This window comes from Ambystoma mexicanum, unplaced genomic scaffold (genome assembly GCF_040938575.1).
Source record: "Ambystoma mexicanum isolate Mex_15411 unplaced genomic scaffold, UKY_AmexF1_1 Mex_scaf4, whole genome shotgun sequence".
Classification (NCBI taxonomy): domain Eukaryota; kingdom Metazoa; phylum Chordata; class Amphibia; order Caudata; family Ambystomatidae; genus Ambystoma; species Ambystoma mexicanum.
Window position 1 is genome coordinate 4,568,404 of NW_027182455.1, and position 23,945 is coordinate 4,592,348.

Below are 23,945 nucleotides of genomic sequence, written 5' to 3' on the forward strand. Positions count from 1 at the left end.
GGAAGGAGTTGGATATCACATCTCATGTTATAGGAAGGGTCTCGGGATTGGAATGGGAAGGACTTGGATATCACATCTCATGCTATAGGAAGGCTCTCAGGTTTGCAAGGGGAAAGAGTTGGATATCACATTTCATGTTAGAGGTAGGATCTCAGGTTTGGTATTAGAAGTATTGAGATATCACATCTCATGCTATCAGAAGGATCTCAGGTTTGGTATAGAAGCATTGAGATATCATATCTTATGCTATCAGAAGAGTCTCAGGATTGGAATGGGAAGGAGTTGGATATCACATCTCATGCTAAAGGGAGGGTCTCAGGTTTGGAAGATAAGGATTTGGATATCACATCTCATGTTATAGGAAGGATCTCAGGTTTGGTATTAGAAGTATTGAGATATCACATCTCATGCTATCGGAAGGATCTCAGGTTTGGTATAGAAGCATTGAGATATCATATCTTATGCTATCAGAAGGGTCTCAGGATTGGAATGGGAAGGAGTTGGATATCACATCTCATGCTAAAGGGAGGGTCTCAGGTTTGGAAGGGGAAGGATTTGGATATCACATCTCATGTTATAGGATGGATCTCAGGTTTGGTATTAGAAGTATTGAGATATCACATCTCATGTTATCGGAAGGATCTCAGGTTTGGTATTAGAAGTATTGAGATATCACCTCTCATGCTATAGGAAGGGTCTCAGGATTGGAATGGGAAGGAGTTGGATATCACATCTCATGCTAAAGGAAGGGTCTCAGGTTTGGTAGAAGCATTGAGATATCACATCTCATGCTATAGGAAGGGTCTCAGGATTGGAATGGGAAGGACTTAGATATCACATATCATGCTATAGGGAGGGTCTCAGTTTTGATATTAGAAGCATTGAGATATCACATCTCATGCTATCGGAAGTGTCTCAGGATTGGAATGGGAAGGAGCTGGATATCACATCTCATGCTAAAGGAAGGGTCTCAGGTTTGGAACGGGAAGGAGTTGGATATCACATCTCATGTTATAGGAAGGGTCTCAGGTTTGGTATAAACATTGAGATATCACATCTCTGCTATCGGAAATGTCTCAGAATTGGAATGGGAAGGAGTTGGATATCCCATCTCATGTTATAGGACGGGTCTCAGGTTTTTTATTAGAATCATTGAGATATCATATTGCATGCTGTAGGAAGGGTCTAAGGATTGGAATGGGAAGGACTTGGATATCACATCTCATGCTATAGATAGGCTCTCAGGTTTGGAAAGTGAAGGAGTTGGATATCACATTTCATGTTAGAGGAAGGATCTCAGGTTTGGTATTAGAGGCATTGAGATATCACATTTCAGGCTATAGGAAGGGTCTCAGGATTGGAATGGGAAGGAGTTGGATATCACATCTCATGCTATAGGAAGGGTCTCAGGTTTGGTATAAGCATTGAGATATCACATCTCATGCTATAGGAAGGGTCCAGGATTGGAATGGAAGGAGTTGGATATCACATCTCATGTTATAGGAAGGATCTCAGGTTTGGTATTAGAAGCATTGAGACATCACATCTCATGCTATAGGAAGGGTCTCATGATTGGAATGGGAAGGAGTTGGATATCACATCTCATGCTATAGGAAGGGTCTCAGGATTGGAATGGGAAGGAGTTGAATATGATATCTCATGCCGTAGGAAAGGTCTCAGGTTTGGTATAAACATTGAGATATCACATCTCTGCTATCGAAAAGGTCTCAGGATTGGAATGGAAAGGAGTTGGATATCCCATCTCATGTTATAGGAAGAGTCTCAGGTTTGGTATTAGAAGCATTGAGATATCACATCTCATGCTATAGGAAGTGTCTCAGGATTGGAATGGGAAGGACTTGGGTATCACATCTCATGCTATAGGGAGGGTCTCAAGTTTGATATTAGAAGCATTGAGATATCACCTCTCATGCTATAGGAATGGTCTCAGGATTGGAATGGGAAGGAGTTGGATATCACATCTCATGCTATAGGAAGGGTCTCAGGTTTGGTATAAGCAGTGAGATATCACATCTCATGCTATAGGAAGTGTCTCAGGATTGGAATGGGAAGGAGTTGGATATCACATCTCATGTTATAGGAAGGATCTCAGGTTTGGTATAAGCATTGAGATATCACATCTCTGCTATCGGAAGGGTCTAAGGTTTGGAAGGGGAAGGATTTGGATATCACATCTCATGTTATAGGACGGGTCTCAGGTTTGGTATTAGAAGCATTGAGATATCAAGTCTCATGGTATAGGAAGGGTCTCAGAATTGGAATGGGAAGGAGTTGGATATCACATCTCAAGCTATAGGAAGGGTCTCAGGATTAGAATGGGAAGGAGTTTGATATCACATCTCATGCCATAGTATGGGTCTCAGGTTTGGTAGAAGCATTGGGATATCAGATCTCATGCTATCGGAAGGGTATCGGGATTGGATTTGGAAGGAGTTGGATATCCCATCTCATGCTATAGGAAGGGTCTCAGGTTGGAATGGGAAGGAGTTGGATATCACATCTCATGTTATAGGAAGGGTCTCAGGATTGGAATGGGAAGGACTTGGATATCACATCTCATGCTATAGGAAGGCTCTCAGGTTTGCAAGGGGAAAGAGTGGGATATCACATTTCATGTTAGAGGTAGGATCTCAGGTTTGGTATTAGAAGTATTGAGATATCACATCTCATGCTATCAGAAGGATCTCAGGTTTGGTATAGAAGCATTGAGATATCATATCTTATGCTATCAGAAGAGTCTCAGGATTGGAATGGGAAGGAGTTGGATATCACATCTCATGCTAAAGGGAGGGTCTCAGGTTTGGAAGATAAGGATTTGGATATCACATCTCATGTTATAGGAAGGATCTCAGGTTTGGTATTAGAAGTATTGAGATATCACATCTCATGCTATCGGAAGGATCTCAGGTTTGGTATAGAAGCATTGAGATATCATATCTTATGCTATCAGAAGGGTCTCAGGATTGGAATGGGAAGGATTTGGATATCACATCTCATGCTAAAGGGAGGGTCTCGGGTTTGGAAGGGGAAGGATTTGGATATCACATCTCATGTTATAGGATGGATCTCAGGTTTGGTATTAGAAGTATTGAGATATCACATCTCATGTTATCGGAAGGATCTCAGGTTTGGTATTAGAAGTATTGAGATATCACCTCTCATGCTATAGGAAGGGTCTCAGGATTGGAATGGGAAGGAGTTGGATATCACATCTCATGCTAAAGGAAGGGTCTCAGGTTTGGTAGAAGCATTGAGATATCACATCTCATGCTATAGGAAGGGTCTCAGGATTGGAATGGGAAGGACTTAGATATCACATATCATGCTATAGGGAGGGTCTCAGTTTTGATATTAGAAGCATTGAGATATCACATCTCATGCTATCGGAATTGTCTCAGGATTGGAATGGGAAGGAGCTGGATATCACATCTCATGCTAAAGGAAGGGTCTCAGGTTTGGAACGGGAAGGAGTTGGATATCACATCTCATGTTATAGGAAGGGTCTCAGGTTTGGTATAAACATTGAGATATCACATCTCTGCTATCGGAAGTGTCTCAGGATTGGAATGGGAAGGAGTTGGATATCCCATCTCATGTTATAGGACGGGTCTCAGGTTTTTTATTAGAATCATTGAGATATCATATTGCATGCTGTAGGAAGGGTCTAAGGATTGGAATGGGAAGGACTTGGATATCACATCTCATGCTATAGATAGGCTCTCAGGTTTGGAAAGTGAAGGAGTTGGATATCACATTTCATGTTAGAGGAAGGATCTCAGGTTTGGTATTAGAGGCATTCAGATATCACATCTCAGGCTATAGGAAGGGTCTCAGGATTGGAATGGGAAGGAGTTGGATATCACATCTCATGCTATAGGAAGGGTCTCAGGTTTGGTATAAGCATTGAGATATCACATCTCATGCTATAGGAAGGGTCCAGGATTGGAATGGAAGGAGTTGGATATCACATCTCATGTTATAGGAAGGATCTCAGGTTTGGTATTAGAAGCATTGAGACATCACATCTCATGCTATAGGAAGGGTCTCAGGATTGGAATGGGAAGGAGTTGGATATCACATCTCATGCTATAGGAAGGGTCTCAGGATTGGAATGGGAAGGAGTTAAATATGACATCTCATGCCGTAGGAAGGGTCTCAGCTTTGGTATAAACATTGAGATATCACATCTCTGCTATCAAAAGGGTCTCAGGATTGGAATGGGAAGGAGTTGGATATCACATCTCATGCTATAGGTAGGGTCTCAAGTTTGATATTAGAAGCATTGAGATATCACATCTCATGCTATAGGAAGGGTCTGAGGATTGGAATGGGAAGGAGTTGGATATCACATCTCATGCTATGGGAAGGGTCTCAGGTTTGGTATTAGAAGCATTGAGATATCACATCTCATGCTATAGGAAGTGTCTCAGGATTGGAATGGGAAGGACTTGGATATCACATCTCATGCTATAGGTAGGGTCTCAAGTTTGATATTAGAAGCATTGAGATATCACATCTCATGCTATAGGAAGGGTCTGAGGATTGGAATGGGAAGGAGTTGGATATCACATCTCATGCTATGGGAAGGGTCTCAGGTTTGGTATAAGCAGTGAGATATCACATCTCATGCTATAGGAAGTGTCTCAGGATTGGAATGGGAAGGAGTTGGATATCACATCTCATGTTATAGGAAGGATCTCAGGTTTGGTATAAGCATTGAGATATCACATCTCTGCTATCGGAAGGGTCTCAGGATTGGAATGGGAAGGAGTTGGATATTCCCATCTCATGTTATAAGAAGGGTCTCAGGTTTGGTATTAGAAGCATTGAGATATCACATCTCATGCCATAGGAAGGGTCTCAGGATTGGAATGGGAAGGACTTGGATATCACATCTCATGCTATAGGGAGGGTCTCAAGTTTGATATTAGAAGCTTTGAGATATCACATCTCATGATATCGGAAGGGTCTCAGGATTGGAATGGGAAGGAGTTGGATATCACATCTCATGATAAAGGAAGGGTCTAAGGTTTGGAAGGGGAAGGATTTGGATATCACATCTCATATTATATTACGGGTCTCAGGTTTGGTATTAGAAGCATTGAGATATCAAGTCTCATAGTATAGGAAGGGTCTCAGAATTGGAATGGGAAGGAGTTGGATATCACATCTCAAGCTATAGGAAGGGTCTCAGGATTGGAATGGGAAGGACTTGGATATCACATCTCATGCTATAGGAAGGCTCTCAGGTTTGGAAGGGGAAAGAGTTGGATATCACATTTCATGTTAGAGGTAGGATCTCAGGTTTGGTATTAGAGGCATTGAGATATCACATCTCATGCTATCAGAAGGGTCTCAGGAATGGAATGGGAAGGAGTTGGATATCACATCTCATGCTAAAGGGAGGATCTCAGGTTTGGAAGGGGAAGGATTTGGATATCACATCTCATGTTATAGGAAGGATCTCAGGTTTGGTATTAGAAGCATTGAGATATCACATCTCATGCTATCGGAAGGATCTCAGGTTTGGTATTAGAAGCATTGAGATATCACATCTCATGCTATCAGAAGAGTCTCAGGATTGGAATAGGAAGGAGTTGGATATCACATCTCATGCTAAAGGGAGGGTCTCAGGTTTGGAAGGGGAAGGATTTGGATATCACATCTCATGTTATCGGAAGGATCTCACGTTTGGTATTAGAAGTATTGAGATATCATATCTCATGCTATAGGAAGGGTCTCAGGATTGGAATGGGAAGGAGTTGGATATCACATCTCATGCTATAGGGAGGGTCTCAGGATTGGAATGGGAAGGACTTAGATATCACATATCATGCTATAGGGAGGGTCTCAGTTTTGATATTAGAAGCATTGAGATATCACATCTCATGCTATCGGAAGTGTCTCAGGATTGGAATGGGAAGGAGCTGGATATCACATCTCATGCTAAAGGAAGGGTCTCAGGTTTGGAACGGGAAGGATTTGGATATCACATCTCATGTTATAGGAAGGGTCTCAGGTTTGGTATAAGCATTGAGATATCACATCTCTGCTATCGGAAGAGTCTCAGGATTGGAATGGGAAGGAGTTGAATATCCCATCTCATGTTATAGGACGGGTCTCAGGTTTGTTATTAGAATCATTGAGATATCATATTGCATGCTGTAGGAAGGGTCTAAGGGTTGGAATGTGAAGGACTTGGATATCACATCTCATGCTATAGATAGGCTCTTAGGTTTGGAAAGGGAAGGAGTTGGATATCACATTTCATGTTAGAGGAAGGATCTCAGGTTTGGTATTGGAAGCATAGAGATATCACATCTCATGCTATAGGAAGGGTCTCAGGATTGGAATGGGAAGCAGTTGGATATCACATCTCATGCTATAGGAAGTGTCTCAGGATTGGAATGGGAAGGACTTGGGTATCACATCTCATGCTATAGGGAGGGTCTCAAGTTTGATATTAGAAGCATTGAGATATCACATCTCATGCTATAGGAAGGGTCTCAGGATTGGAATGGGAAGGAGTTGGATATCACATCTCATGCTATAGGAAGGGTCTCAGGTTTGGTATAAGCAGTGAGATATCACATCTCATGCTATAGGAAGTGTCTCAGGATTGGAATGGGAAGGAGTTGGATATCACATCTCATGTTATAGGAAGGATCTCAGGTTTGGTATAAGCATTGAGATATCACATCTCTGCTATCGGAAGGGTCTAAGGTTTGGAAGGGGAAGGATTTGGATATCACATCTCATGTTATAGGACGGGTCTCAGGTTTGGTATTAGAAGCATTGAGATATCAAGTCTCATGGTATAGGAAGGGTCTCAGAATTGGAATGGGAAGGAGTTGGATATCACATCTCAAGCTATAGGAAGGGTCTCAGGATTAGAATGGGAAGGAGTTTGATATCACATCTCATGCCATAGTATGGGTCTCAGGTTTGGTAGAAGCATTGGGATATCAGATCTCATGCTATCGGAAGGGTATCGGGATTGGATTTGGAAGGAGTTGGATATCCCATCTCATGCTATAGGAAGGGTCTCAGGTTGGAATGGGAAGGAGTTGGATATCACATCTCATGTTATAGGAAGGGTCTCAGGATTGGAATGGGAAGGACTTGGATATCACATCTCATGCTATAGGAAGGCTCTCAGGTTTGCAAGGGGAAAGAGTTGGATATCACATTTCATGTTAGAGGTAGGATCTCAGGTTTGGTATTAGAAGTATTGAGATATCACATCTCATGCTATCAGAAGGATCTCAGGTTTGGTATAGAAGCATTGAGATATCATATCTTATGCTATCAGAAGAGTCTCAGGATTGGAATGGGAAGGAGTTGGATATCACATCTCATGCTAAAGGGAGGGTCTCAGGTTTGGAAGATAAGGATTTGGATATCACATCTCATGTTATAGGAAGGATCTCAGGTTTGGTATTAGAAGTATTGAGATATCACATCTCATGCTATCGGAAAAGGATCTCAGGTTTGGTATAGAAGCATTGAGATATCATATCTTAAGCTATCAGAAGGGTCTCAGGATTGGAATGGGAAGGATTTGGATATCACATCTCATGCTAAAGGGAGGGTCTCAGGTTTGGAAGGGGAAGGATTTGGATATCACATCTCATGTTATAGGATGGATCTCAGGTTTGGTATTAGAAGTATTGAGATATCACATCTCATGTTATCGGAAGGATCTCAGGTTTGGTATTAGAAGTATTGAGATATCACCTCTCATGCTATAGGAAGGGTCTCAGGATTGGAATGGGAAGGAGTTGGATATCACATCTCATGCTAAAGGAAGGGTCTCAGGTTTGGTAGAAGCATTGAGATATCACATCTCATGCTATAGGAAGGGTCTCAGGATTGGAATGGGAAGGACTTAGATATCACATATCATGCTATAGGGAGGGTCTCAGTTTTGATATTAGAAGCATTGAGATATCACATCTCATGCTATCGGAAGTGTCTCAGGATTGGAATGGGAAGGAGCTGGATATCACATCTCATGCTAAAGGAAGGGTCTCAGGTTTGGAACGAGAAGGAGTTGGATATCACATCTCATGTTATAGGAAGGGTCTCAGGTTTGGTATAAACATTGAGATATCACATCTCTGCTATCGGAAGTGTCTCAGGATTGGAATGGGAAGGAGTTGGATATCCCATCTCATGTTATAGGACGGGTCTCAGGTTTTTTATTAGAATCATTGAGATATCATATTGCATGCTGTAGGAAGGGTCTAAGGATTGGAATGGGAAGGACTTGGATATCACATCTCATGCTATAGATAGGCTCTCAGGTTTGGAAAGTGAAGGAGTTGGATATCACATTTCATGTTAGAGGAAGGATCTCAGGTTTGGTATTAGAGGCATTGAGATATCACATCTCAGGCTATAGGAAGGGTCTCAGGATTGGAATGGGAAGGAGTTGGATATCACATCTCATGCTATAGGAAGGGTCTCAGGTTTGGTATAAGCATTGAGATATCACATCTCATGCTATAGGAAGGGTCCAGGATTGGAATGGAAGGAGTTGGATATCACATCTCATGTTATAGGAAGGATCTCAGGTTTGGTATTAGAAGCATTGAGACATCACATCTCATGCTATAGGAAGGGTCTCAGGATTGGAATGGGAAGGAGTTGGATATCACATCTCATGCTATAGGAAGGGTCTCAGGATTGGAATGGGAAGGAGTTGAATATGACATCTCATGCCGTAGGAAGGGTCTCAGGTTTGGTATAAACATTGAGATATCACATCTCTGCTATCAAAAGGGTCTCAGGATTGGAATGGGAAGGAGTTGGATATCACATCTCATGATAAAGGAAGGGTCTAAGGTTTGGAAGGGGAAGGATTTGGATATCACATCTCATGTTATATTACGGGTCTCAGGTTTGGTATTAGAAGCATTGAGATATCAAGTCTCATAGTATAGGAAGGGTCTCAGAATTGGAATGGGAAGGAGTTGGATATCACATCTCAAGCTATAGGAAGGGTCTCAGGATTGGAATGGGAAGGACTTGGATATCACATCTCATGCTATAAGAAGGCTCTCAGGTTTGGAAGGGGAAAGAGTTGGATATCACATTTCATGTTAGAGGTAGGATCTCGGGTTTGGTATTAGAGGCATTGAGATATCACATCTTATGCTATCAGAAGGGTCTCAGGAATGGAATGGGAAGGAGTTGGATATCACATCTCATGCTAAAGGGAGGGTCTCAGGTTTGGAAGGGGAAGGATTTGGATATCACATCTCATGTTATAGGAAGGATCTCAGGTTTGGTATTAGAAGCATTGAGATATCACATCTCATGCTATCGGAAGGATCTCAGGTTTGGTATTAGAAGCATTGAGATATCACATCTCATGCTATCAGAAGAGTCTCAGGATTGGAATAGGAAGGAGTTGGATATCACATCTCATGCTAAAGGGAGGGTCTCAGGTTTGGAAGGGGAAGGATTTGGATATCACATCTCATGTTATCGGAAGGATCTCACGTTTGGTATTAGAAGTATTGAGATATCATATCTCATGCTATAGGAAGGGTCTCAGGATTGGAATGGGAAGGAGTTGGATATCACATCTCATGCTATAGGGAGGGTCTCAGGATTGGAATGGGAAGGACTTAGATATCACATATCATGCTATAGGGAGGGTCTCAGTTTTGATATTAGAAGCATTGAGATATCACATCTCATGCTATCGGAAGTGTCTCAGGATTGGAATGGAAAGGAGCTGGATATCACATCTCATGCTAAAGGAAGGGTCTCAGGTTTGGAACGGGAAGGATTTGGATATCACATCTCATGTTATAGGAAGGGTCTCAGGTTTGGTATAAGCATTGAGATATCACATCTCTGCTATCGGAAGAGTCTCAGGATTGGAATGGGAAGGAGTTGAATATCCCATCTCATGTTATAGGACGGGTCTCAGGTTTGTTATTAGAATCATTGAGATATCATATTGCATGCTGTAGGAAGGGTCTAAGGGTTGGAATGTGAAGGACTTGGATATCACATCTCATGCTATAGATAGGCTCTTAGGTTTGGAAAGGGAAGGAGTTGGATATCACATTTCATGTTAGAGGAAGGAACTCAGGTTTGGTATTAGAAGCATAGAGATATCACATCTCATGCTATAGGAAGGGTCTCAGGATTGGAATGGGAAGCAGTTGGATATCACATCTCATGCTATAGGAAGTGTCTCAGGATTGGAATGGGAAGGACTTGGGTATCACATCTCATGCTATAGGGAGGGTCTCAAGTTTGATATTAGAAGCATTGAGATATCACATCTCATGCTATAGGAAGGGTCTCAGGATTGGAATGGGAAGGAGTTGGATATCACATCTCATGCTATAGGAAGGGTCTCAGGTTTGGTATAAGCAGTGAGATATCACATCTCATGCTATAGGAAGTGTCTCAGGATTGGAATGGGAAGGAGTTGGATATCACATCTCATGTTATAGGAAGGATCTCAGGTTTGGTATAAGCATTGAGATATCACATCTCTGCTATCGGAAGGGTCTCAGGATTGGAATGGGAAGGAGTTGGATATTCCCATCTCATGTTATAGGGAGGGTCTCAAGTTTGATATTAGAAGCATTGAGATATCACATTTCATGATATCGGAAGGGTCTCAAGATTGGAATGGGAAGGAGTTGGCTATCACATCTCATGATAAAGGAAGGGTCTAAGGTTTGGAAGGGGAAGGATTTGGATATCACATCTCATGTTATAGGACGGGTCTCAGGTTTGGTATTAGAAGCATTGAGATATAAAGTCTCATGGTATAGGAAGGGTCTCAGAATTGGAATGGGAAGGAGTTGGATATCACATCTCAAGCTATAGGAAGGGTCTCAGGATTAGAATGGGAAGGAGTTTGATATCACATCTCATGCCATAGTATGGGTTTCAGGTTTGGTAGAAGCATTGGGATATCAGATCTCATGCTATCGGAAGGGTATCGGGATTGGATTTGGAAGGAGTTGGATATCCCATCTCATGCTATAGGAAGGGTCTCAGGTTGGAATGGGAAGGAGTTGGATATCACATCTCAAGCTATAGGAAGGGTCTCAGGATTAGAATGGGAAGGAGTTTGATATCACATCTCATGCCATAGTATGGGTCTCAGGTTTGGTAGAAGCATTGGGATATCACATCTCATGTTATAGGAAGGGTCTCAGGATTGGAATGGGAAGGACTTGAATATCACATCTCATGCTATAGGAAGGCTCTCAGGTTTGAAAGGGGAAAGAGTTGGATATCACATTTCATGTTAGAGGTAGGATCTCAGGTTTGGTATTAGAAGTATTGAGATATCACATCTCATGCTATCAGAAGGATCTCAGGTTTGGTATAGAAGCATTGAGATATCATATCTTATGCTATCAGAAGAGTCTCAGGATTGGAATGGGAAGGAGTTGGATATCACATCTCATGCTAAAGGGAGGGTCTCAGGTTTGGAAGATAAGGATTTGGATATCACATCTCATGCTATCGGAAGGATCTCAGGTTTGGTATAGAAGCATTGAGATATCATATCTTATGCTATCAGAAGGGTCTCAGGATTGGAATGGGAAGGAGTTGGATATCACATCTCATGCTAAAGGGAGGGTCTCAGGTTTGGAAGGGGAAGGATTTGGATATCACATCTCATGTTATAGGATGGATCTCAGGTTTGGTATTAGAAGTATTGAGATATCACATCTCATGTTATCAGAAGGATCTCAGGTTTGGTATTAGAAGTATTGAGATATCACCTCTCATGCTATAGGAAGGGTCTCAGGATTGGAATGGGAAGGAGTTGGATATCACATCTCATGCTAAAGGAAGGGTCTCAGGTTTGGTAGAAGCATTGAGATATCACATCTCATGCTATAGGAAGGGTCTCAGGATTGGAATGGGAAGGACTTAGATATCACATATCATGCTATAGGGAGGGTCTCAGTTTTGATATTAGAAGCATTGAGATATCACATCTCATGCTATCGGAAGTGTCTCAGGATTGGAATGGGAAGGAGCTGGATATCACATCTCATGCTAAAGGAAGGGTCTCAGGTTTGGAACGGGAAGGAGTTGGATATCACATCTCATGTTATAGGAAGGGTCTCAGGTTTGGTATAAACATTGAGATATCACATCTCTGCTATCGGAAGTGTCTCAGGATTGGAATGGGAAGGAGTTGGATATCCCATCTCATGTTATAGGACGGGTCTCAGGTTTTTTATTAGAATCATTGAGATATCATATTGCATGCTGTAGGAAGGGTCTAAGGATTGGAATGGGAAGGACTTGGATATCACATCTCATGCTATAGATAGGCTCTCAGGTTTGGAAAGTGAAGGAGTTGGATATCACATTTCATGTTAGAGGAAGGATCTCAGGTTTGGTATTAGAGGCATTGAGATATCACATCTCAGGCTATAGGAAGGGTCTCAGGATTGGAATGGGAAGGAGTTGGATATCACATCTCATGCTATAGGAAGGGTCTCAGGTTTGGTATAAGCATTGAGATATCACATCTCATGCTATAGGAAGGGTCCAGGATTGGAATGGAAGGAGTTGGATATCACATCTCATGTTATAGGAAGGATCTCAGGTTTGGTATTAGAAGCATTGAGACATCACATCTCATGCTATAGGAAGGGTCTCAGGATTGGAATGGGAAGGAGTTGGATATCACATCTCATGCTATAGGAAGGGTCTCAGGATTGGAATGGGAAGGAGTTGAATATGACATCTCATGCCGTAGGAAGGGTCTCAGGTTTGGTATAAACATTGAGATATCACATCTCTGCTATCAAAAGGGTCTCATCTCATGTTATAGGAAGAGTCTCAGGTTTGGTATTAGAAGTATTGAGATATCACATCTCATGCTATAGGAAGTGTCTCAGGATTGGAATGGGAAGGACTTGGATATCACATCTCATGCTATAGGTAGGGTCTCAAGTTTGATATTAGAAGCATTGAGATATCACATCTCATGCTATAGGAAGGGTCTGAGGATTGGAATGGGAAGGAGTTGGATATCACATCTCATGCTATGGGAAGGGTCTCAGGTTTGGTATAAGCAGTGAGATATCACATCTCATGCTATAGGAAGTGTCTCAGGATTGGAATGGGAAGGAGTTGGATATCACATCTCATGTTATAGGAAGGATCTCAGGTTTGGTATAAGCATTGAGATATCACATCTCTGCTATCGGAAGGGTCTCAGGATTGGAATGGGAAGGAGTTGGATATTCCCATCTCATGTTATAAGAAGGGTCTCAGGTTTGGTATTAGAAGCATTGAGATATCACATCTCATGCTATAGGAAGGGTCTCAGGATTGGAATGGGAAGGACTTGGATATCACATCTCATGCTATAGGGAGGGTCTCAAGTTTGATATTAGAAGGTTTGAGATATCACATCTCATGATATCGGAAGGGTCTCAGGATTGGAATGGGAAGGAGTTGGATATCACATCTCATGATAAAGGAAGGGTCTAAGGTTTGGAAGGGGAAGGATTTGGATATCACATCTCATGTTATATTACGGGTCTCAGGTTTGGTATTAGAAGCATTGAGATATCAAGTCTCATAGTATAGGAAGGGTCTCAGAATTGGAATGGGAAGGAGTTGGATATCACATCTCAAGCTATAGGAAGGGTCTCAGGATTGGAATGGGAAGGACTTGGATATCACATCTCATGCTATAGGAAGGCTCTCAGGTTTGGAAGGGGAAAGAGTTGGATATCACATTTCATGTTAGAGGTAGGATCTCAGGTTTGGTATTAGAGGCATTGAGATATCACATCTCATGCTATCAGAAGGGTCTCAGGAATGGAATGGGAAGGAGTTGGATATCACATCTCATGCTAAAGGGAGGGTCTCAGGTTTGGAAGGGGAAGGATTTGGATATCACATCTCATGTTATAGGAAGGATCTCAGGTTTGGTATTAGAAGCATTGAGATATCACATCTCATGCTATCGGAAGGATCTCAGGTTTGGTATTAGAAGCATTGAGATATCACATCTCATGCTATCAGAAGAGTCTCAGGATTGGAATAGGAAGGAGTTGGATATCACATCTCATGCTAAAGGGAGGGTCTCAGGTTTGGAAGGGGAAGGATTTGGATATCACATCTCATGTTATCGGAAGGATCTCACGTTTGGTATTAGAAGTATTGAGATATCATATCTCATGCTATAGGAAGGGTCTCAGGATTGGAATGGGAAGGAGTTGGATATCACATCTCATGCTATAGGGAGGGTCTCAGGATTGGAATGGGAAGGACTTAGATATCACATATCATGCTATAGGGAGGGTCTCAGTTTTGATATTAGAAGCATTGAGATATCACATCTCATGCTATCGGGTGTCTCAGGATTGGAATGGGAAGGAGCTGGATATCACATCTCATGCTAAAGGAAGGGTCTCAGGTTTGGAACGGGAAGGATTTGGATATCACATCTCATGTTATAGGAAGGGTCTCAGGTTTGGTATAAGCATTGAGATATCACATCTCTGCTATCGGAAGAGTCTCAGGATTGGAATGGGAAGGAGTTGAATATCCCATCTCATGTTATAGGACGGGTCTCAGGTTTGTTATTAGAATCATTGAGATATCATATTGCATGCTGTAGGAAGGGTCTAAGGGTTGGAATGTGAAGGACTTGGATATCACATCTCATGCTATAGATAGGCTCTTAGGTTTGGAAAGGGAAGGAGTTGGATATCACATTTCATGTTAGAGGAAGGATCTCAGGTTTGGTATTAGAAGCATAGAGATATCACATCTCATGCTATAGGAAGGGTCTCAGGATTGGAATGGGAAGCAGTTGGATATCACATCTCATGCTATAGGAAGTGTCTCAGGATTGGAATGGGAAGGACTTGGGTATCACATCTCATGCTATAGGGAGGGTCTCAAGTTTGATATTAGAAGCATTGAGATATCACATCTCATGCTATAGGAAGGGTCTCAGGATTGGAATGGGAAGGAGTTGGATATCACATCTCATGCTATAGGAAGGGTCTCAGGTTTGGTATAAGCAGTGAGATATCACATCTCATGCTATAGGAAGTGTCTCAGGATTGGAATGGGAAGGAGTTGGATATCACATCTCATGTTATAGGAAGGATCTCAGGTTTGGTATAAGCATTGAGATATCACATCTCTGCTATCAGAAGGGTCTCAGGATTGGAATGGGAAGGAGTTGGATATTCCCATCTCATGTTATAGGGAGGGTCTCAAGTTTGATATTAGAAGCATTGAGATATCACATTTCATGATATCGGAAGGGTCTCAAGATTGGAATGGGAAGGAGTTGGCTATCACATCTCATGATAAAGGAAGGGTCTAAGGTTTGGAAGGGGAAGGATTTGGATATCACATCTCATGTTATAGGACGGGTCTCAGGTTTGGTATTAGAAGCATTGAGATATCAAGTCTCATGGTATAGGAAGGGTCTCAGAATTGGAATGGGAAGGAGTTGGATATCACATCTCAAGCTATAGAAAGGGTCTCAGGATTAGAATGGGAAGGAGTTTGATATCACATCTCATGCCATAGTATGGGTTTCAGGTTTGGTAGAAGCATTGGGATATCAGATCTCATGCTATCGGAAGGGTATCGGGATTGGATTTGGAAGGAGTTGGATATCCCATCTCATGCTATAGGAAGGGTCTCAGGTTGGAATGGGAAGGAGTTGGATATCACATCTCAAGCTATAGGAAGGGTCTCAGGATTAGAATGGGAAGGAGTTTGATATCACATCTCATGCCATAGTATGGGTCTCAGGTTTGGTAGAAGCATTGGGATATCACATCTCATGTTATAGGAAGGGTCTCAGGATTGGAATGGGAAGGACTTGGATATCACATCTCATGCTATAGGAAGGCTCTCAGGTTTGCAAGGGGAAAGAGTTGGATATCACATTTCATGTTAGAGGTAGGATCTCAGGTTTGGTATTAGAAGTATTGAGATATCACATCTCATGCTATCAGAAGGATCTCAGGTTTGGTATAGAAGCATTGAGATATCATATCTTATGCTATCAGAAGAGTCTCAGGATTGGAATGGGAAGGAGTTGGATATCACATCTCATGCTAAAGGGAGGGTCTCAGGTTTGGAAGATAAGGATTTGGATATCACATCTCATGTTATAGGAAGGATCTCAGGTTTGGTATTAGAAGTATTGAGATATCACATCTCATGCTATCGGAAGGATCTCAGGTTTGGTATAGAAGCATTGAGATATCATATCTTATGCTATCAGAAGGGTCTCAGGATTGGAATGGGAAGGAGTTGGATATCACATCTCATGCTAAAGGGAGGGTCTCAGGTTTGGAAGGGGAAGGATTTGGATATCACATCTCATGTTATAGGATGGATCTCAGATTTGGTATTAGAAGTATTGAGATATCACATCTCATGTTATCAGAAGGATCTCAGGTTTGGTATTAGAAGTATTGAGATATCACCTCTCATGCTATAGGAAGGGTCTCAGGATTGGAATGGGAAGGAGTTGGATATCACATCTCATGCTAAAGGAAGGGTCTCAGGTTTGGTAGAAGCATTGAGATATCACATCTCATGCTATAGGAAGGGTCTCAGGATTGGAATGGGAAGGACTTAGATATCACATATCATGCTATAGGGAGGGTCTCAGTTTTGATATTAGAAGCATTGAGATATCACATCTCATGCTATCGGAAGTGTCTCAGGATTGGAATGGGAAGGAGCTGGATATCACATCTCATGCTAAAGGAAGGGTCTCAGGTTTGGAACGGGAAGGAGTTGGATATCACATCTCATGTTATAGGAAGGGTCTCAGGTTTGGTATAAACATTGAGATATCACATCTCTGCTATCGGAAGTGTCTCAGGATTGGAATGGGAAGGAGTTGGATATCCCATCTCATGTTATAGGACGGGTCTCAGGTTTTTTATTAGAATCATTGAGATATCATATTGCATGCTGTAGGAAGGGTCTAAGGATTGGAATGGGAAGGACTTGGATATCACATCTCATGCTATAGATAGGCTCTCAGGTTTGGAAAGTGAAGGAGTTGGATATCACATTTCATGTTAGAGGAAGGATCTCAGGTTTGGTATTAGAGGCATTGAGATATCACATCTCAGGCTATAGGAAGGGTCTCAGGATTGGAATGGGAAGGAGTTGGATATCACATCTCATGCTATAGGAAGGGTCTCAGGTTTGGTATAAGCATTGAGATATCACATCTCATGCTATAGGAAGGGTCCAGGATTGGAATGGAAGGAGTTGGATATCACATCTCATGTTATAGGAAGGATCTCAGGTTTGGTATTAGAAGCATTGAGACATCACATCTCATGCTATAGGAAGGGTCTCAGGATTGGAATGGGAAGGAGTTGGATATCACATCTCATGCTATAGGAAGGGTCTCAGGATTGGAATGGGAAGGAGTTGAATATGACATCTCATGCCGTAGGAAGGGTCTCAGGTTTGGTATAAACATTGAGATATCACATCTCTGCTATCAAAAGGGTCTCAGGATTGGAATGGGAAGGAGTTGGATATCCCATCTCATGTTATAGGAAGAGTCTCAGGTTTGGTATTAGAAGCATTGAGATATCACATCTCATGCTATAGGAAGTGTCTCAGGATTGGAATGGGAAGGAGTTGGATATCACATCTCATGCTATGGGAAGGGTCTCAGGTTTGGTATAAGCAGTGAGATATCACATATCATGCTATAGGAAGTGTCTCAGGATTGGAATGGGAAGGAGTTGGATATCACATCTCATTTTATAGGAAGGATCTCAGGTTTGGTATAAGCATTGAGATATCACATCTCTGCTATCGGAAGGGTCTCAGGATTGGAATGGGAAGGAGTTGGATATTCCCATCTCATGTTATAGGAAGGGTCTCAGGTTTGGTATTAGAAGCATTGAGATATCACATCTCATGCTATAGGAAGGGTCTCAGGATTGGAATGGGAAGGACTTGGATATCACATCTCATGCTATAGGGAGGGTCTCAAGTTTGATATTAGAAGCTTTGAGATATCACATCTCATGATATCGGAAGGGTCTCAGGATTGGAATGGGAAGGAGTTGGATATCACATCTCATGATAAAGGAAGGGTCTAAGGTTTGGAAGGGGAAGGATTTGGATATCACATCTCATGTTATATTACGGGTCTCAGGTTTGGTATTAGAAGCATTGAGATATCAAGTCTCATAGTATAGGAAGGGTCTCAGAATTGGAATGGGAAGGAGTTGGATATCACATCTCAAGCTATAGGAAGGGTCTCAGGATTGGAATGGGAAGGACTTGGATATCACATCTCATGCTATAGGAAGGCTCTCAGGTTTGGAAGGGGAAAGAGTTGGATATCACATTTCATGTTAGAGGTAGGATCTCAGGTTTGGTATTAGAGGCATTGAGATATCACATCTCATGCTATCAGAAGGGTCTCAGGAATGGAATGGGAAGGAGTTGGATATCACATCTCATGCTAAAGGGAGGGTCTCAGGTTTGGAAGGGGAAGGATTTGGATATCACATCTCATGTTATAGGAAGGATCTCAGGTTTGGTATTAGAAGCATTGAGATATCACATCTCATGCTATCGGAAGGATCTCAGGTTTGGTATTAGAAGCATTGAGATATCACATCTCATGCTATCAGAAGAGTCTCAGGATTGGAATAGGAAGGAGTTGGATATCACATCTCATGCTAAAGGGAGGGTCTCAGGTTTGGAAGGGGAAGGATTTGGATATCACATCTCATGTTATCGGAAGGATCTCACGTTTGGTATTAGAAGTATTGAGATATCATATCTCATGCTATAGGAAGGGTCTCAGGATTGGAATGGGAAGGAGTTGGATATCACATCTCATGCTATAGGGAGGGTCTCAGGATTGGAATGGGAAGGACTTAGATATCACATATCATGCTATAGGGAGGGTCTCAGTTTTGATATTAGAAGCATTGAGATATCACATCTCATGCTATCGGAAGTGTCTCAGGATTGGAATGGGAAGGAGCTGGATATCACATCTCATGCTAAAGGAAGGGTCTCAGGTTTGGAACGGGAAGGATTTGGATATCACATCTCATGTTATAGGAAGGGTCTCAGGTTTGGTATAAGCATTGAGATATCACATCTCTGCTATCGGAAGAGTCTCAGGATTGGAATGGGAAGGAGTTGAATATCCCATCTCATGTTATAGGACGGGTCTCAGGTTTGTTATTAGAATCATTGAGATATCATATTGCATGCTGTAGGAAGGGTCTAAGGATTGGAATGTGAAGGACTTGGATATCACATCTCATGCTATAGATAGGCTCTTAGGTTTGGAAAGGGAAGGAGTTGGATATCACATTTCATGTTAGAGGAAGGATCTCAGGTTTGGTATTAGAAGCATAGAGATATCACATCTCATGCTATAGGAAGGGTCTCAGGATTGGAATGGGAAGCAGTTGGATATCACATCTCATGCTATAGGAAGTGTCTCAGGATTGGAATGGGAAGGACTTGGGTATCACATCTCATGCTATAGGGAGGGTCTCAAGTTTGATATTAGAAGCATTGAGATATCACATCTCATGCTATAGGAAGGGTCTCAGGATTGGAATGGGAAGGAGTTGGATATCACATCTCATGCTATAGGAAGGGTCTCAGGTTTGGTATAAGCAGTGAGATATCACATCTCATGCTATAGGAAGTGTCTCAGGATTGGAATGGGAAGGAGTTGGATATCACATCTCATGTTATAGGAAGGATCTCAGGTTTGGTATAAGCATTGAGATATCACATCTCTGCTATCGGAAGGGTCTCAGGATTGGAATGGGAAGGAGTTGGATATTCCCATCTCATGTTATAGGGAGGGTCTCAAGTTTGATATTAGAAGCATTGAGATATCACATTTCATGATATCGGAAGGGTCTCAAGATTGGAATGGGAAGGAGTTGGCTATCACATCTCATGATAAAGGAAGGGTCTAAGGTTTGGAAGGGGAAGCATTTGGATATCACATCTCATGTTATAGGACGGGTCTCAGGTTTGGTATTAGAAGCATTGAGATATCAAGTCTCATGGTATAGGAAGGGTCTCAGAATTGGAATGGGAAGGAGTTGGATATCACATCTCAAGCTATAGGAAGGGTCTCAGGATTAGAATGGGAAGGAGTTTGATATCACATCTCATGCCATAGTATGGGTCTCAGGTTTGGTAGAAGCATTGGGATATCAGATCTCATGCTATCGGAAGGGTATCGGGATTGGATTTGGAAGGAGTTGGATATCCCATCTCATGCTATAGGAAGGGTCTCAGGTTGGAATGGGAAGGAGTTGGGTATCACATCTCATGTTATAGGAAGGGTCTCAGGATTGGAATGGGAAGGACTTGGATATCACATCTCATGCTATAGGAAGGCTCTCAGGTTTGCAAGGGGAAAGAGTTGGATATCACATTTCATGTTAGAGGTAGGATCTCAGGTTTGGTATTAGAAGTATTGAGATATCACATCTCATGCTATCAGAAGGATCTCAGGTTTGGTATAGAAGCATTGAGATATCATATCTTATGCTATCAGAAGAGTCTCAGGATTGGAATGGGAAGGAGTTGGATATCACATCTCATGCTAAAGGGAGGGTCTCAGGTTTGGAAGATAAGGATTTGGATATCACATCTCATGTTATAGGAAGGATCTCAGGTTTGGTATTAGAAGTATTGAGATATCACATCTCATGCTATCGGAAGGATCTCAGGTTTGGTATAGAAGCATTGAGATATCATATCTTATGCTATCAGAAGTGTCTCAGGATTGGAATGGGAAGGAGTTGGATATCACATCTCATGCTAAAGGGCGGGTCTCAGGTTTGGAAGGGGAAGGATTTGGATATCACATCTCATGTTATAGGATGGATCTCAGGTTTGGTATTAGAAGTATTGAGATATCACATCTCATGTTATCGGAAGGATCTCAGGTTTGGTATTAGAAGTATTGAGATATCACCTCTCATGCTATAGGAAGGGTCTCAGGATTGGAATGGGAAGGAGTTGGATATCACATCTCATGCTAAAGGAAGGGTCTCAGGTTTGGTAGAAGCATTGAGATATCACATCTCATGCTATAGGAAGGGTCTCAGGATTGGAATGGGAAGGACTTAGATATCACATATCATGCCATAGGGAGGGTCTCAGTTTTGATATTAGAAGCATTGAGATATCACATCTCATGCTATCGGAAGTGTCTCAGGATTGGAATGGGAAGGAGCTGGATATCACATCTCATGCTAAAGGAAGGGTCTCAGGTTTGGAACGGGAAGGAGTTGGATATCACATCTCATGTTATAGGAAGGGTCTCAGGTTTGGTATAAACATTGAGATATCACATCCCTGCTATCGGAAGTGTCTCAGGATTGGAATGGGAAGGAGTTGGATATCCCATCTCATGTTATAGGACGGGTCTCAGGTTTTTTATTAGAATCATTGAGATATCATATTGCATGCTGTAGGAAGGGTCTAAGGATTGGAATGGGAAGGACTTGGATATCACATCTCATGCTATAGATAGGCTCTCAGGTTTGGAAAGTGAAGGAGTTGGATATCACATTTCATGTTAGAGGAAGGATCTCAGGTTTGGTATTTGAGGCATTGAGATATCACATCTCAGGCTATAGGAAGGGTCTCAGGATTGGAACGGGAAGGAGTTGGATATCACATCTCATGCTATAGGAAGGGTCTCAGGTTTGGTATAAGCATTGAGATATCACATCTCATGCTATAGGAAGGGTCCAGGATTGGAATGGAAGGAGTTGGATATCACATCTCATGTTATAGGAAGGATCTCAGGTTTGGTATTAGAAGCATTGAGACATCACATCTCATGCTATAGGAAGGGTCTTAGGATTGGAATGGGAAGGAGTTGGATATCACATCTCATGCTATAGGAAGGGTCTCAGGATTGGAATGGGAAGGAGTTGAATATGACATCTCATGCCGTAGGAAGGGTCTCAGGTTTGGTATAAACATTGAGATATCACATCTCTGCTATCAAAAGGGTCTCAGGATTGGAATGGGAAGGAGTTGGATATCCCATCTCATGTTATAGGAAGAGTCTCAGGTTTGGTATTAGAAGCATTGAGATATCACATCTCATGCTATAGGAAGTGTCTCAGGATTGGAATGGGAAGGACTTGGATATCACATCTCATGCTATAGGTAGGGTCTCAAGTTTGATATTAGAAGCATTGAGATATCACATCTCATGCTATAGGAAGGGTCTGAGGATTGGAATGGGAAGGAGTTGGATATCACATCTCATGCTATGGGAAGGGTCTCAGGTTTGGTATAAGCAGTGAGATATCACATCTCATGCTATAGGAAGTGTCTCAGGATTGGAATGGGAAGGAGTTGGATATCACATCTCATGTTATAGGAAGGATCTCAGGTTTGGTATAAGCATTGAGATATCACATCTCTGCTATCGGAAGGGTCTCAGGATTGGAATGGGAAGGAGTTGGATATTCCCATCTCATGTTATAGGAAGGGTCTCAGGTTTGGTATTAGAAGCATTGAGATATCACATCTCATGCTATAGGAAGGGTCTCAGGATTGGAATGGGAAGGACTTGGATATCACATCTCATGCTATAGGGAGGGTCTCAAGTTTGATATTAGAAGCTTTGAGATATCACATCTCATGATATCGGAAGGGTCTCAGGATTGGAATGGGAAGGAGTTGGATATCACATCTCATGATAAAGGAAGGGTCTAAGGTTTGGAAGGGGAAGGATTTGGATATCACATCTCATGTTATATTACGGGTCTCAGGTTTGGTATTAGAAGCATTGAGATATCAAGTCTCATAGTATAGGAAGGGTCTCAGAATTGGAATGGGAAGGAGTTGGATATCACATCTCAAGCTATAGGAAGGGTCTCAGGATTGGAATGGGAAGGACTTGGATATCACATCTCATGCTATAGGAAGGCTCTCAGGTTTGGAAGGGGAAAGAGTTGGATATCACATTTCATGTTAGAGGTAGGATCTCAGGTTTGGTATTAGAGGCATTGAGATATCACATCTCATGCTATCAGAAGGGTCTCAGGAGTGGAATGGGAAGGAGTTGGATATCACATCTCATGCTAAAGGGAGGGTCTCAGGTTTGGAAGGGGAAGGATTTGGATATCACATCTCATGTTATAGGAAGGATCTCAGGTTTGGTATTAGAAGCATTGAGATATCACATCTCATGCTATCGGAAGGATCTCAGGTTTGGTATTAGAAGCATTGAGATATCACATCTCATGCTATCAGAAGAGTCTCAGGATTGGAATAGGAAGGAGTTGGATATCACATCTCATGCTAAAGGGAGGGTCTCAGGTTTGGAAGGGGAAGGATTTGGATATCACATCTCATGTTATCGGAAGGATCTCACGTTTGGTATTAGAAGTATTGAGATATCATATCTCATGCTATAGGAAGGGTCTCAGGATTGGGATGGGAAGGAGTTGGATATCACATCTCATGCTATAGGGAGGGTCTCAGGATTGGAATGGGAAGGACTTAGATATCACATATCATGCTATAGGGAGGGTCTCAGTTTTGATATTAGAAGCATTGAGATATCACATCTCATGCTATCGGAAGTGTCTCAGGATTGGAATGGGAAGGAGCTGGATATCACATCTCATGCTAAAGGAAGGGTCTCAGGTTTGGAACGGGAAGGATTTGGATATCACATCTCATGTTATAGGAAGGGTCTCAGGTTTGGTATAAGCATTGAGATATCACATCTCAGCTATCGGAAGAGTCTCAGGATTGGAATGGGAAGGAGTTGGATATCCCATCTCATGTTATAGGACGGGTCTCAGGTTTGTTATTAGAATCATTGAGATATCATATTGCATGCTGTAGGAAGGGTCTAAGGG